This window comes from Lampetra fluviatilis, chromosome 12, assembly GCF_964198595.1.
Source record: "Lampetra fluviatilis chromosome 12, kcLamFluv1.1, whole genome shotgun sequence".
In the NCBI taxonomy this organism is placed as follows: Eukaryota; Metazoa; Chordata; class Hyperoartia; order Petromyzontiformes; family Petromyzontidae; genus Lampetra; species Lampetra fluviatilis.
The window spans coordinates 12,096,924-12,112,280 of NC_136286.1; the positions used below are offsets into that span (position 1 = coordinate 12,096,924).

The following is a 15,357-nucleotide window of genomic DNA, read 5'->3' on the forward strand; positions in this document are numbered from 1 at the left end:
TCTCAATTCTCTTAATTTAGATTCTGCCCAATACATTGCCGTGCCTTGAATTTTCAGTCTTGGTTACCTTTAAATCAGCTGTACTTGTAACGCTGCCATATCGCCAATCTAGCTCAGCGGTTTCACCAGTTAAAAGTAAATATGTTATGGAAACACCAGTTTCCTTTTCATTGCAACTTAGTGAAGCCGACTTAGCATTGTCGACTCGGTAAAACCGTAATATTGCCGCCTTAACCAATGCCAATATTTGTACCCCCGATTAGCACTGTTGGCGACTTACGGTGCGAAAGAAGTTCAAGTGAAGCCATCAACACTCTGGAAAAGGAAGAGTAGGAGAGAGAGATTGATTTCCTGAAAGAGAAAGAGCAAACGCATCAAGGAAAGTACAAAAGCAAAGGACAGAGAAGTTGGAAACAGTTTCTTACACTCTTGCAAAGATTGCAGCCATCTCTTCCTCCGCACTCGCACCACCCGCGCTAAATTTGGCTCGTTAACCGATTTATTCCACGGGTGATCTATATTGTCATTGAAAGAGCATACATATTGAATGTATGTACTGTATGTTGAACTTCTTTTGCACCGTACGTAGCCAGAGGTGTGGAATTGAATGATAGTACAAGGTATACGCAGTTGTTACGCTGCTGTGTCCGTGCGTCTAGTGTAGCGTACAATACATGCATACAGTGTTAAGCATTCACGTAAACTGCGGTGAGGAAAGGGGGGCAGGAAATGTGAGGGTATTTATAGCTAAGTGATGGGATTGATAGGCAAACGCCGTACTGTATTACGGAGCCACGCTAATTCTTACATGATAAATACTATCGTCTTGAAAATTGACACTAATGTTATTTGTATTTGAATAAAAAAATAATGTACCCCCCCCCCCCCCGCAGCGATTTAATTTCCATTACGCTAGAAGTTATTTCGTAGACATTCGTACGGGGGGGGCCCACTTATCCACTGGGTGGATAAGTGGGCCCCCCCCCCCGTACTCTGCTGGAAGAGTTGACTTGAGAGTTCACCGCAAGAATTCGGCCATATAACCTCTTGCCTTGCACCAAAGGTCGTCTTAGCCTGAGATAAGGTTTGCTGTCTGCCGCATGGAATCGCGAAGGGGCAGTGTGTGTGTGTGGGGGGGAGCGGTGGTGCAGCGGTCAGCTCGCTGCGCTACGAACCCGACGACACGAGTTCGATTCCCGCTCACGGCCAACACCGGTGACGATTATCTGAACCGGTCCTGGGCCTCTGCTACGTTGACTCAGCCTCAAACGAGTACCTGGTGCGATGTGTATACATCGCCATTGGCGAGACAACGGCGGCCGGGCGTGGTGCTGTCCACCCACCCCCATCGTGTGCTGTTGCCGGCCTTAAGAGGTGTTCGCTAATGGCACTTGCCCCTACAGTCTGTTGAGGCTATACGGGGGATCTTTGTCTTTGTTTCGGCCGCCACCAGTTGTAAGCGTGCGATGGGACACGTTGTGGGGGTTCCAGTTTGCTCCTCGTTCTTTTTGTCGTTGTTGCTCCTGTGCCCGGAATGTTTGGATGTTTCGTTGTTGAAAGAGAGAGAGAGTGCGAACAGCATTGTTCTTTGTTACATTCTCTTTCAAAACAACAACAACAAACACACGCGGGCTAAAAAAAAGAGGTGATTAGGATGTCTTCGAAAATATCTCTGACAAGGATTTAAGAGGAATTGAGCTTTACATTATTTTCCCCAAGCACGTAATGTAAACTCTGGAGACGAACAACACAAGGAACGGCATCTCCCTTCCGTCTCTATTCTTCCACCTCCCCCATCCCTTCCCTCCATCCCTTCAGGTGGTTAAACATGAACTTTTAACCCTAAACTCTGCAGACGAATTTTTTAAGGTTCCCATTTAAGATCCCGGTTCTAAATGTATTGCGCATACTGCACTCATCATTATGAATCTATGCACACACAAGGGGATTATACTTTCTGACCGTGAATGTGCTTTGCATGTGATGTGTGTGCACAGTCAAATGCGACAGCATGGTAACAAGGAAGTCACTTTGTTCATGTGCTTCATAAACCATTAATACTAAGATTGCCACCAGTATGGGCAGCTGAACAGCAAACGCAAATTGGCTGCTTTTTATTTAGAATAAGTGATCTCCGCAGTAATTCTTACTGTATATATTTTTTTATTGTTCTTTTCGTGAAAGTTTTATCTCCAGCTTCTCCTGGGATAAATAGATCGTCACATTTCCTCTCTAGCTCTCTGAATCTCTCGAACATTTCGCATGCTGATCATTCACTTTATAGAGAATTTAAACAATGACGATTAAATATTTGCTACATTTTGACTGCAGGAATTCATATTCTTTGTTTCTTTCGGTAAAGTCACGTAGATAGAAAATACAATTAAAATAACAAACATAAAAAAACAAAAACTCACGACGTTTCGATCGATGTTTCGATCTCAACACAAGCGGTCGTCATTTATTTTTATTTTCTATCTACGTGACTTTACCGAAAGAACCAAATAATATAAATATTTACGATTTCCACTGTCCACCAACATGGATATGGGTACACTCACCGCACACACTCACTTATGTCAATCGTAAGATTTTTTTTATGCTTTAAAATGGGAGCATTCTCCCCCCTTTTTGAACTCAACTCTGACCACTTTGAACCCTGTTAATTTATAGAAATTCTGCACACGAAGGGGTTACTTATAAACCAATGATGTTCAATTATCTTCAGCAGAGACCGACTTGAAGTCAGTGTTTTATTCATCAGCTGGTGGCATCCTTTATTCATGAGTAGCTTTTAATGGCCCTGCAGAAGCAACAAAAATTGGCCTCCAAGAGCTGACTTGCTCGCAAGCCTTCTCTTGTTGATTACACTGTGTAACAATTTTTCTTTGTTCCTGGGTAGTAAGTGTTATTTCCTAATTTCTTATGCCTCAAAAGTACAGAAAATGGCTATTACTCCCCACAAACTTTTCTTTTGTGACCAGGACAGTGATATTTAGAAATGTACCTATTTTCAATGAGAAAACGGGCGAATTTGTGTCTTTTCATTCACATAAAGTCAGAAAACGACAACATATAAATCAAAATTAACATGTATTTAGGCATAAGCAATTACGAAATAACAAAAATTGTGTTACATAGTTTTACTGCCGCCAACTGTCTGACTTGCCACGGCGTGGCTAGAACATGTCACCGTAATCTTCCCAGCAAAACACATCGCTAAAGTTCTACCAACACTATACATACAAAGCACAGGTGTTAGTTCATACCGCGTTTCTTTTTAAAGGAACGATTTTGCTTTAGTGACAAAAATAGACTGTTTGCTTTAATTGTCTAAAATAAAAGTCAGTAAAATGTTAACTGTAAGGTTCCTATGCTACAGACAGACGCGTGTGCAATGGCTCGCCCACTTATAAGTTAGCGCATTTGCCATCTCAAATCGACAAGTCATCATTTTCAATGGTGACCAGGGTTCCATGGAACCTTTCCAGTGTCACTATGAGATCTCTTTTACCAGGGGCAAAATATAGTAGTAGGTTTTTACCCTTTTAAACTGGTACAAAACTGACACCTTTATTCAAGGCATCATGTTTGCAATAACCACAACACAAGTAGTCAAAAAAGCAAACAAAAAGAAGCAACTCTGATAATGATAATAATATGCACTGTCCTTGAAGTTGATTGGTCCACACCCGAGACGGCTTTCTTTAGAGCCTAGTCTCGGGTGTGGACCAATCAACTTCAAGGACAGTGCATATTATTATCATTATCAGAGTTGCTTCTTTTTGTTTGCTTTTTTGACTACTTGTGTTGTGGTTATTGCAAACATGATGCCTTGAATAAAGGTGTCAGTTTTGTACCAGTTTAAAAGGGTAAAAACCTACTACTACTACTTTCCAGTGTCGTCGGGGTAAATACAAAACAACTTCATGTTTAATCTTGAGCGAGTATATTAACAAGCTCAGCCACCCCCAACACCGTGATCATTATCCTGAGCGTGGCCGGTCCATACCGCAACGTTTAAGAAGATACCGAATTTTTGCTGAAAAAATGTAAGTTGGTTTTTCATGCTACAAACACAGCATTCCATCTCAGTAGTTTGTCTCCCTTGAAACATGATGTAATCACTGACCAGCATAAGTACTGTGTAAGCTTGGGATGTCTTGTGCGCAAATAAATTATAATATATCAGGTCACAGCACCGAGCAGCTATTAATGTAATGACCTGTCGGCAGCCGCCAACACCTCGGCTTGATGTGTCTTTCATAAAGTACATCGGCTTTAAATAATTATTTAACGGTTTCCAAAATGCGTTTCACTCGGGAAAGACATGATACACCTTGCATGACAACCCAGTGCAATTCCATTTTTGAAATGTAACCATTTATATATATTTAAAAAAATGAAAAAAAAATCGCCTGCTTCAGTTCTCAAGTGTAAAGAACTTGCGTATCCCCCCCCCCTCAACATTTCAAAAGCGCCGCTGCTGTGCGTGAAGGCATTAACGCTTCAGCTGAATTTGTGACCGTCACCTGTAACACGGCGACAGTTGGCGTTACCGCTAATGCCCGAGCTAACCTCATAAAGTCTCGCGGCCCAATGCCATTGCAGCTTAGGAGGATTTTCACCCACGCGACCGTGCTCGTTTAATCTGCCCAAAAAAGTCCTCCATACGTTCCACTTGAAGCAAATATGGGTTTTCTGCTCTCTAGAAATGCATGTAAGTTTTTTTTTACTTCTTTCACGCCGTACGTAGCCAACGGTGCTTATCGGAGGTGCAGGGGAAGAACAAACTAAACACAAAAAGCATTTCTAAAGAAAAGCTCTGGAGATTTAAAAGCATCGAGATTGAAGGCAAGATGGTTGGAAATACCTTTACCTTGATCTGAGCGGTGCCTTCCAGGCTGAAATTATTTAACTTACGGAGTCTTGGGACAAGCCAAACATTCAGCAATGGTATTGCCCAATAATCCCGATGTGTAGTACTCTCCCTGAAACTTGATTGAGGCTTGTCCAGGTACATTTAGTACATTTAAGGTGTCTTATCACTGGCTTTGTTAATTTACGTTTGTTGCCTTCACAGTAACAGAAATACGGCTAAAAATCTAGAATAAAAGGTGATGATATGGACATGTAAATACATTAATACAGTGCGTGTAATAATTATATTAATAGTCATCAAATTAAGGACATTTATCAAAGGTTCTGTAATTCACAACGTAGAGGATATGCATTGAGAGAGAAAGACTGTGTTGGCATTACAACTGGGACAGGTTTCTCCCTCTTTTCCTTGGCACTCAGAAGGGTCTACCGCAGTGCCTCATTGCCAGATGTTTGCATGGCCACTTATACCAACCTTTCTGGCTCGCGTGGCAAAAGGGTGCACTAATAATGCCATGCCTTCTCGTTATCCGTCAACGTCTCACCGAGTCTCAAGACTGCTCGTCAATACGGTTCTGCATCGGAATCTTTGGCCAATTACATTCACGGGTTGCCTGCCATATGGGAGGCGATCGGAGTACCAGAAGAATACCCTCAAAGCTTTGCACGGATCGGTCCGATCTGTTGCTGCACAGCCATCTCATGGGCAACTCGGAACGCAAGCCTACAACACCCGGTATTTCCCGGTGGCGTTTAATAAGAACAGCGAGGCTCCAGCCTGCCGAGCTTACAGCATCTGATTAGATTGGGTGCATGCAGGGCCATTGGTAGTAGGCAGTGTACATCTGTTGCACCAACACCATCATATATTTGGTTTGCAGCACTGGAGTGTCTGCATGTGGGGGCAGCACAGTTCCCTCACTGCAGAAATATCGTCGCAAAAACATAAACTTGCTAATGCCGCAAAACGCACACGGGCTTACCCTTAAATAACTCGGGTAAGTCCTCGTTTATCGCGTGGTGTTGACGCGACGCGTCTTTGCTGTAACACGTTTCTTCCACGACGGAACACTTCCCACAACGCTATCACGCGGAAGGCGCGCACCGTTATGACGCGGAGCGTACACCGTTCTAACGCGGTTTCTGAGCGGTCGATGGCGAACTACTTTCTTGAGCTGGGCGGCTGAGCGGTGCGGAGATGCAGTAAGCAGTGGAGGCACACCCTTAGTTATTGGGCCCGCCGTCTCACTGCATGTGTGTAGCAGTAGTAGTAGCACAGCGTATCTTGCCAAACTTAATCGTTACGTATTTATGGGGAATTTTTGTTTGCCTAACACGTTATTTTGCTTTGCGCGGCACTTTTCATGAGCGCATCTTCCTCATTAAGTAAAGACTTAATGTAGTATGAATACTTTATGAAGACCGCACAACAGAGGGGGTATCATTTTTTTGTTACATAATCACTGCATTTATATTAACAAAAATTTGTGTGCTGGTATGTGGCTATACGTGATTACCGTTTAAGGATTGTATATATAAAAAAAAAGGTTATCGCTAAAAGATTGCTAATCATCTTTTCATATCAAGATAGGCATTTTGAACCGGATATTTACATAATGACACTTGTCAAATGTTTCTATAGGTTTTTGATTTTCAATGTACCTGTTAATTAATAGTTTCAACATAAGTATATTTTGAAACAAAGTTGCATAGCTATTCTACATTAATTCATTATCGTTCATACAAATGTATGGTCAAAATTTAAAAAATACATTTATTAGTAAAAAAAAATAAGCCGATTTTGATCTGCAAGGAAATATGTTTGCAACGTTTAGAATTCCTCGTGTGATGCAGTTGTTTCTCTTTTTATTTGTTTTTTCTTTTGGTGGTTTTGGTGACCCCGGGTCACTCTTGCAAGTGAGACTCATCCTGGTCTCTTGAGTTCTCACCCGGTTAAATAAATAAGCTTGACACTAAACTTCGGGAGTCTATTTGTGTACTCCATGGTGAATTTTTGGTGAATTTCTCAACTATTCTACAAACCCTGGTTGCAGTTGATCTCAACAGAGACTTTATTTTAGGTTTCGTAACGACTCATTTGTACTGCAGTAAAAATGTATGGACGTAACATATGTATATTGGTGAAACAATTCTCCTGCCTCAGCAGGGGTCCGCCTGCTGTATTTTTTCACCTGAACACGATTGCTTGTGTTGCGATCGAAACGTCGCGATTTCTACGTGACTTTACCGAAAGACCCAAAGAGTATGAATTCCGCAGGCACGAAAAATTTAAGTCAAGAATTAAATGTCATGAAGTAATTTTCACATGCCATATTGCTTCTCCCAAATATCTCGGCACCATAGAACCTGTTCTGTAATTGCCTTGTCGCTGCAATGCCACATACTTTAAAAATGGAAATCGAAATGTACAATTCTCGACCTCGGTAGTACCTCCCAGAGCTGTACTCACTTGGAGACGATGCATCGCCTCTCGTTAGTTGCATTTTCGTTTCTTTGTTGAACACCGTAGGCTGTTGGGCTTGAGTAGTCGTGCTTAGTAAAAGATCAGCTGCTCCTAATCTTGAGTAGTCGCGCGCGCGTGCGTGTGCATCACCTTCTGTGATTGAGTGTGCGTAGATTTTGTAAAATGGCATTTCTCGTTGAGGGACGACCTTTCACAAAATAATGTTTCCACCTCTTGTGACATTTCAGAGCCGATCTTGCTCATCGGTATCGTTCACGTCTGCCATATCACCCGTGACAAGAACACCCTTCTCTGTTTAAGGTTAAAATGCTATAACATTCCAATGCAGCATGTATTTTCCCACCTGCGGAAAGTGACATTATGTTTGGCAAAATATGAAAATTTTTCGACTCTTTGATGCGTATTATGCGTTTAGTATAAAGGCAAGTGGGTTTCCGATGGTTATAAAATAAATGTGTTTAAGAACATCACCAAAGACGACAATCCGCACCCAATAAAAACAATTGCATTAGTGAGACGCAGTGGACAGGTGGCGTGAAGTGAGGGCAGGCGGGGGGTGCACGGCAGACGTGGGGTTTGGGGTTTGCAGCCGCTGAGAAGTAAGCCCTTGTTGGCTTTAATCCAGACTGCCCGTTAGCTCAGCATGTGCGACCGTCTCTGGTTTCATTATCCTTTTAACTCATTGCCTTCCCCCTTCATGCCCCTTCTCTGGTTCATTTCAGACGAGAGGTAAATAACTATAATACACGATTAACATAAAACTAGTGGAATACAGGTTAGTTCCCTGCGGTCGGGCTTTGTGTCTGGTTATCATGGGTTTGTTTTCTTCCACCAAAACTCCCGTTCACCTACCTCGACTCGCTGTCCTCCAAAGTCATTGTTGATGATCGGAGCAGCTGCTCCTTCAATGACGTCATTGAACCTGCCTGCACTCCATGTGTAGGTAGACTACTCAAAGAATCTAGAACTGTCAATTAAAGAATAACCTAAAACCTCGAGCCCTTTATTTAACATTTAAAGCCAGCTGTCAATTATGGTTATATATATATTTAATAAACGCCTACTTATATTTTAACTGGCGGATTTGGGTGGCACAGTGGCGCATTCACTACGCTGTGAACCCGGGAACCCAAGTTCGATTCCTGGCCGCGATTAACATCGGTGGCAATTGATTATTCTAACTGGTCCTGCCCTCCAACTCCACCATCAATCTGCACTGACCACTGTCGTAAAGTATGGTGCAAAAAAATATAACCCACCCATGGCTAAGAATGGTGCAAGGTGGATTGAAAATTGCTGCAATAATTTTTTGTTAATGCGTAAAACTGATAGTGGAACTAAATCGCGGGAGGTCTGCGAGTGCGTGGGGCAAAAAGTGTGCGCTGCTATTTCGACTTGTGTGACGAGTCGCACACCCAGTGCCTGGGCTCATTGCCCCGTAACCTTTCGTCTCTGAGCGCAGGGCAACGGCCGCCCCTCTTAAGGGTCACGCTGCAGCTGTGAAGGTGTTCTTTGCATGTCACGCTGCAGGATTTGCTGGGGCGGCTCAGGGTAGAGGTCAGCGCGGTGGGTGGGTGGGTGCGTGGCTGGGGGTGCTAGGGGGATTGCGTGGTGGACGGAGCTCGTGCAGGATTGTGCGGGATAAGCTGCAAGGGGGATTGCTGGGCCTTGCCTGCCAGTCACAGGCAGGCGTGCCACTGAAAATGCGCAACAGCCGTGTGCTATCTGAGGCTATCTTGGCCGCCGTGCCCTCGTCTGGCTTGTGTTTCCTGTCCCCCAGAACACTTGCTGATTGTTTTTTTGTGTGGGTCTCGCCTGTCCTCCCCCTCGCTTTGGGAAAGGATGTCCCAGAGCGTGGGTAAAATATAATACAGGATTCAACTTATCAACATTACTCAATTTTCTGTATCCTGCCGGGGCCTCCTGCCTTTCTTTTTATTCTAGAGGGATTTTTTTTTGTTCAATTGTTAGGGGGAATGTAAAGTTTGGACATTACGCTCAATCAAACATTTGCTGCCACTTTTTCAGGCTTGGAAAATATGACCGTATTGATTATTTTGTCATAGCTATGAAATAACCATGTACTTATGATTTACAGTGATATGATGGTGGGTAAAGAAGGTAATGATTTTATATGATGCTTGGAAAAGGACTTTGTCTGCTGCAACAGATTGTTCATTAATTATTTTATTCATGTTATTCACAATTGTCAACACGGACTATGAAATATTAGTCCTACGTGATATAACGATAAAATTAAGTGAATTTTAACTTGGTGAATATATAATGATGTTGCTGTGTATCCCATGACACCTTTAGGCCAGGAGAGTGAGTGCCGTTTTGGTATGGTAGAATCGCCCTGACAAAACTGGTAAATGCAGATGGTCTTGCAATATTGCAAATATGGGTAGAGGTTTAAAATTGGGTGCATTTGCGCAGCCTACTTTGGCCTCAAAGTTTTACAAATTGGCAGGCATATTAATGCTGTTGGAAATGGTAAAATGCTTCAAAATTTGATTTGAGGTGGACTGACCAATAATTATGGGTGCCACGGTGGCAAGATGTTAACTACCTCGTGTGGTATACAGGAGGTCGTGAGTTCAATCCCGACCCTAATGCCTGTATATTTGGAGTTTGCATGATCTGCCCATGGTCGTGTGGATTTTTCTCCGGGTCCTCCGGTTTTTCCTTGTATATTTACAAACACGCGTTTACGAGTATTTGACTGCTATGAATTTCCACGTGATGATAATCCACCTCGTTGGGCTATCATTTGTGGTCAGGTCGCTTCTGAAAAAGATTGATGTAGTTCAGTGGGCCTTTCCTGGTAAAATAAAAAAAAATAGTTGAATAGTTTTTAGTTTTAATTCATTTGTCACGTAGCATTTAACCTCCGGTGTTCATTTCTATTTTACATTGATTGGGCTTCCTTTAGTCTCAACAGTAAGTTGTGGCCAGATTAAACATTGGCAATGTATTTCATGGTTTTATGGGCAGGAGCCATAAAATATGTGGGAACCAGCCTACTAAAATAACATTTTATGACAGCAATTTGCACATAACCAAGATGTTTTGTCAGATGTCTCACGAATGCCGAAATAATTTTCCCACATTCGTATAGATAAAGGAATTGCATTATGTGTACGTACGCTAAGCAGTCTACATTTGGAGTGACGTGAAAATGTTATATTATGGGTCAATGTTCTTCATTGCAAGGCCCGTGGGCCACTGGCGGCCCCTGGTGGCCTTTGGTGCGGCCCCATGGGGGGCGTTCCCCGACAATACACAACAACACGTGACAACAACCCTTGCAGGCGGTGTGGCGGCCCGCACACTGATGATGTCTTATCAGTGAAAGTGCTGGTATAACACCCTCAATTGTGTATACAAGACTCTAAGGACAATGCATGAAATCCTGCAACCCCAGAACGTGAACCGTCCTAGAACGGAAGCTGTAATATTTACGAAAAAATTGAGCAGAGTATAATTGTATCTTGTGTAAATGTAATGGCAGTGAATCTTGCACGAAAGTATGTCATCAAACACTTCACTGCAGTTCACTGTAGCACTGTATATAACTGACCTTCAATTTGTTCAAATTCACTGCTCTGATACTTTATTCTCTTCTGCTTTCGGTCGCTGGTGTTGAAATCAATTGGAAATCTATACAATATCTGGAAAATCAGTGATAAATGTCTATGTTACCATAATGTAGAAGCATAAATTAGACTTTCCTTTTGTCTTAAGTGCTGAAGAAATAAATAAAGACACCAAATCCACTTTTTATGCTGCCTAGAATTATTTATTAGATTCACTCTCAATAAAGAAACGTCAAACTTAAAGCGAATTTGCAAAAAAAAAAAAGTCTTTCCGCTCGACCATTCTTCTGCGCGAGTATAAAAATCCACCCGCTCATAAATATTAATGACAGGGGGGGTGGGTGCGGCATGTGGAGTGACGTCACGTGCGTTACACACAAACAGACATTCTTAGCTCATTATAGTAGTAATTCTCATAGCATTGTGTGAGTTTTATTGCACGCTGTTGAAAGTGGCAATATTACCACAACAGTAGCCGTTACACAGGGTGCTTCAAAACATTTGAACACTTCTGAGAATTTTTAACAATACCACAAGAAATGTGCCTCCGGGCTCTGGAGACCACCTGGAGTAGATTCCCGGCAAGTGTTGACAATGATGGCGAACAAGTGGAGACTCCTTGACTTTTTCAAGCTTCTAACGTACATTTGTTATCATGGTACAGTGTATTCGTTCTTTTTCCATCAAAAACGATAGTCCTATATAAGTGTTAAAATGTGTTTGAAGCACCCTGTATACCGCGTATTGGAGTGTGACACTGGCGCGCGCGCCAGAGGGAGGTGGGAATGTGGCAACTCGCGGAAGGCGTTAAGAGGTTTTCGCGCCGTGCGTGGTGACCGCGTGCGGCAATATGGTCCCATAGGGGATGACGAGGATTCGCTAACTTGCCAACCAACCAACTGATGACCACGTCCATCTGCAGTAAATTTAGCTGTGACGGTCCCACCTGATGACGGAGACTTGTGTTGCCTCCGAAACGTCGTGATTTATTATTTTACTTCTATTATTAATTCTATTTTTTTACCTACGTGACTTTACCGAAAAAAGCCTAAGAGTACGTCCGTCTGTGAAGGCGAGTCGGGTGAAGCCCTACACGGCGTTCCTCACTTGTTGATAGGATGCCAGGCGCCTGCAGAGCGCGCGTGCCGACGTCCGTTGAGTTTTAACGCCATTAATGGAGGGAAATACATTTTGGGGGTTTTAATGTGCTCTGTGCAGGGATAGATAGCTGCCATCCGAGCACTTTCGAACCAGGCAAATGCGGCCCTTGAAATATATCCAATCACATCACTGATCACCTCCACCAGGGTACAATCGTGTAAAATTTTGGCCCCAAAAATGACTTTGTCTGGTCCTGAACACACATGCTTGCGGTGCTGTGTCTAAACTTGCACTGTAGCACTCTGCGAGCGCTTAATTTCTAATGCCAGGCCTCAATAGAGCCATAGAAGGGAGCTCTATGCAAGAGACACATGTATGTTCATCAAGGGCCTGTACGGGTGAGGACGCACACATATCAGCTTATGCAAAGAGGACAATTTCTTTTTACGAGACATAACGGAGGGCAATCTGTGAGATCGTGGAAATTAAGTCGCCTATTTGGCAGTTGTACATTCATTTTAACTTGTACATTTCCTTCCCCACCATCTCTGTCGTCTCCCTCCTCCTCGGCCCCATTTTGCCTCGGGCTATGGTTTCGTGGATTCTTTGCACGTTTCCACAAGTTTACAGGCCAGTAATTATTGTGAAGGTTTTTCGTTTTTTTTTCTTTATTTCATTGAAAGCAATCTGGAGGTAAAATATTTGATTACTTGATCGAAAATTCCACGTTAACGGTAGCAGCGTTGCCAGATCGATCCCTCGCTGCTCCGTACCTGGACGCTTTTTAGTCTGGCAAGCATTCACAAAGGGACAATGCAGCAATTTGGTTCCCATAATTGTAGGGTAATTCTCCAAACTTGACCTAAACCATTACAACTGATGGCAAATTTCGCAAAGCCAATGCAGCTGCCAGGCATATAATTTCCCTTTGTAAAGTGCGAACCCACATTTATAATTATAACGAAGGATGTAAAATAGAAAAGGGAACGTTTTGCAAAATGTCGGAAGATGTCTTCTCGGAGCCTGTTGAAGTTTATTTTTCCCCTTTATGGTTTTGCGTCAATTTCCTAGAACAGACAATGCGCTGGTGATCACTGCGCACTTCACGGTAAGAGGACGCCATCCTATGTAACCTCGCACATCTTGACACCGTCTGTCAGTACAGAGCCAATCGGTTGTGTCTGGGTCTTTACATGCTAGCCCGCATGACCGCACTGCAGCAACAAATGTTTAATTCTTGGCTACAAACTATTTTGCAGTAGATTATTATTACTCATTTTCTCAATGATTCAATGTTTTATCCTCTAGGTGATTTGATTTTTCACAACCATTATTGCACCGTTTTTCCTCTAATAAAGGATATGCTCAAAGTAAATGGAATCGTAATGGCCGTGATACAAAATGTGTACTGTGGTTTCTATTAATTGCTTTTTAAAGACACATTTTTGAATGTTTATAATTGATAGCAATTTGTCATTCCACTCTGTATAAAGGCCGTGTCGGCAATGGGGAGTTGTCTAGCCATACTTCACCACACCGGTCAGTGCAGGCTGGTGAACGGGATGGGGGGCCCAGCTGCAGTTCAGATGACACTTGTCACCGATCGCAGTCCGGCCGTCGGGTTCATAGCGCGGTGTGCTAACCGCTGCGCCACCGTTCCACACCAAAAGCCACAATGAAAATGATCTTGGCTTTAGAGGATAGCCCATTTCCCAAAGTGATTCGGAGAAATGGAGGGGGGGGAGGTATGGTTGTTTTTCACACACAGATGTCTCTCTTGGGACCTCCTACACTGCTGGGACCTTTTTTTAAAATTATCTACATCCAAATACAATCTATTCTTCGATAACGCGAATTGGATATCACGCGATGATGAATGTATCAGGGAACGCATTTTTTATAACGCAGATGCAAATTGGATTTAAAGCAATCGAGTGAACGGAACTACGTCGCGCGCTTCGGGATAAGCGGTTGTACGGCTGCCTCGGCGTAGCATCGCGCGAGGCGGGATGCTGCCGGATGCTTCTAGATGCTGCTACTCACTCGCCTCAGTCTTTGTTCAGCCAGCATTCGCATCTGACGTGTTATCGCGGGCTGTGCTTTACCCCCTAGATTATACATTATTTATTATAGCGAGATTTTTTTCATAACACGATCTTCTTCAGGAACGCAACTAACCGCCGCGTTATAGGAGAACAGACTGTACACATGTTGCGATGCCCCATTCATTCCAGCAAATCCATAACAATTTGAACGAAAGCAAATTAATCTAATTCAGGGTACTGCATTATTCTGAAAGTGCACGCCCGTACCCGCTTGCCTATTTTGGGCAACACACGTGCTAGTTATGACATTGATAACAACACTGTTTAAACCAAGCTGCTGCTCTTCCAGCATTTGCTCGGCTGTGGTGGTAATACTTGGGCGTCTGAATGACAGCAATTGGCACGGAGCAGCTTTCTCATTTCTAGGGAAAGTTATTTCGACCGTGCATTTTGCTACCCATAGATCTCGGCCATAGATCTCGGGATGCACTTGGTATCAGCAGAGCCTTATTTGTGCATAACTCACTTGGATGGCAGTCCGACTCGTATCCAGCCACTGTTGTAACTAATGTAATATTAAGTGCTGCTGCTGCCCTCCCTGCACGGTGCTGACTTGGATGGTGTCCAGGAAATCATCAGAGGGTAATGCTCCAGCTCACAGTGACCAATGTGCATGGTGCACCACTCAGCTTATGCAACCCATTTCTGTTGCTATGGCTGGAAGGTTTTTTCTCGATGGTGGAAAAGTGCCATGTTTATTTTTGCGGTGGGGGTTTTTATGTTGTTGGTGCTCCGAACCAAACCTTAAGTATGAACAACACCTATCACACATTCCGTTGGACATGATAATTAGTTGTAAACAAACACCCGCTGCCATTGGTTGGTACCCAAGTTTCGAACACCCACATTTTTTTAAATTCCATGGGAGGGGGGGACCCTCTGTTCGTTTCACTTGTCCATGTGTGTTACCAAGGTGCTTTAAAGTATACGATCAGCCACTGGATCAGCAGTTGAAAATTCAACGTGCCGATACTGTAGGTAGATGAGCCAACTCCTGTTTAGTATGATGTATGGAAAATCGACACTCGCCCAATGAATCTATTACTATCACCTGTGCACTCCGGTACACGTTCCAAATATCACGCGTTTGTTCGATGCGGGTGTGAAACGTCAATTTTTGCTCTCAACTACGAGAGAGCACCAGGTATGCAGTGAACGTTAAAAGTGTGGATAATTTTAACTCGTT

The 15,357-nt window shown here is 43.2% G+C and overlaps 1 protein-coding gene across 4 annotated transcripts in view; it reads left to right on the forward strand.

The window, feature by feature from the left end:
* ATRN (attractin) overlaps window positions 1–15,357 on the forward strand; it is a 296,628-nt gene that overhangs the window by 33,719 nt on the left and 247,552 nt on the right. The gene's annotated exons all lie outside the window — the stretch shown is intronic.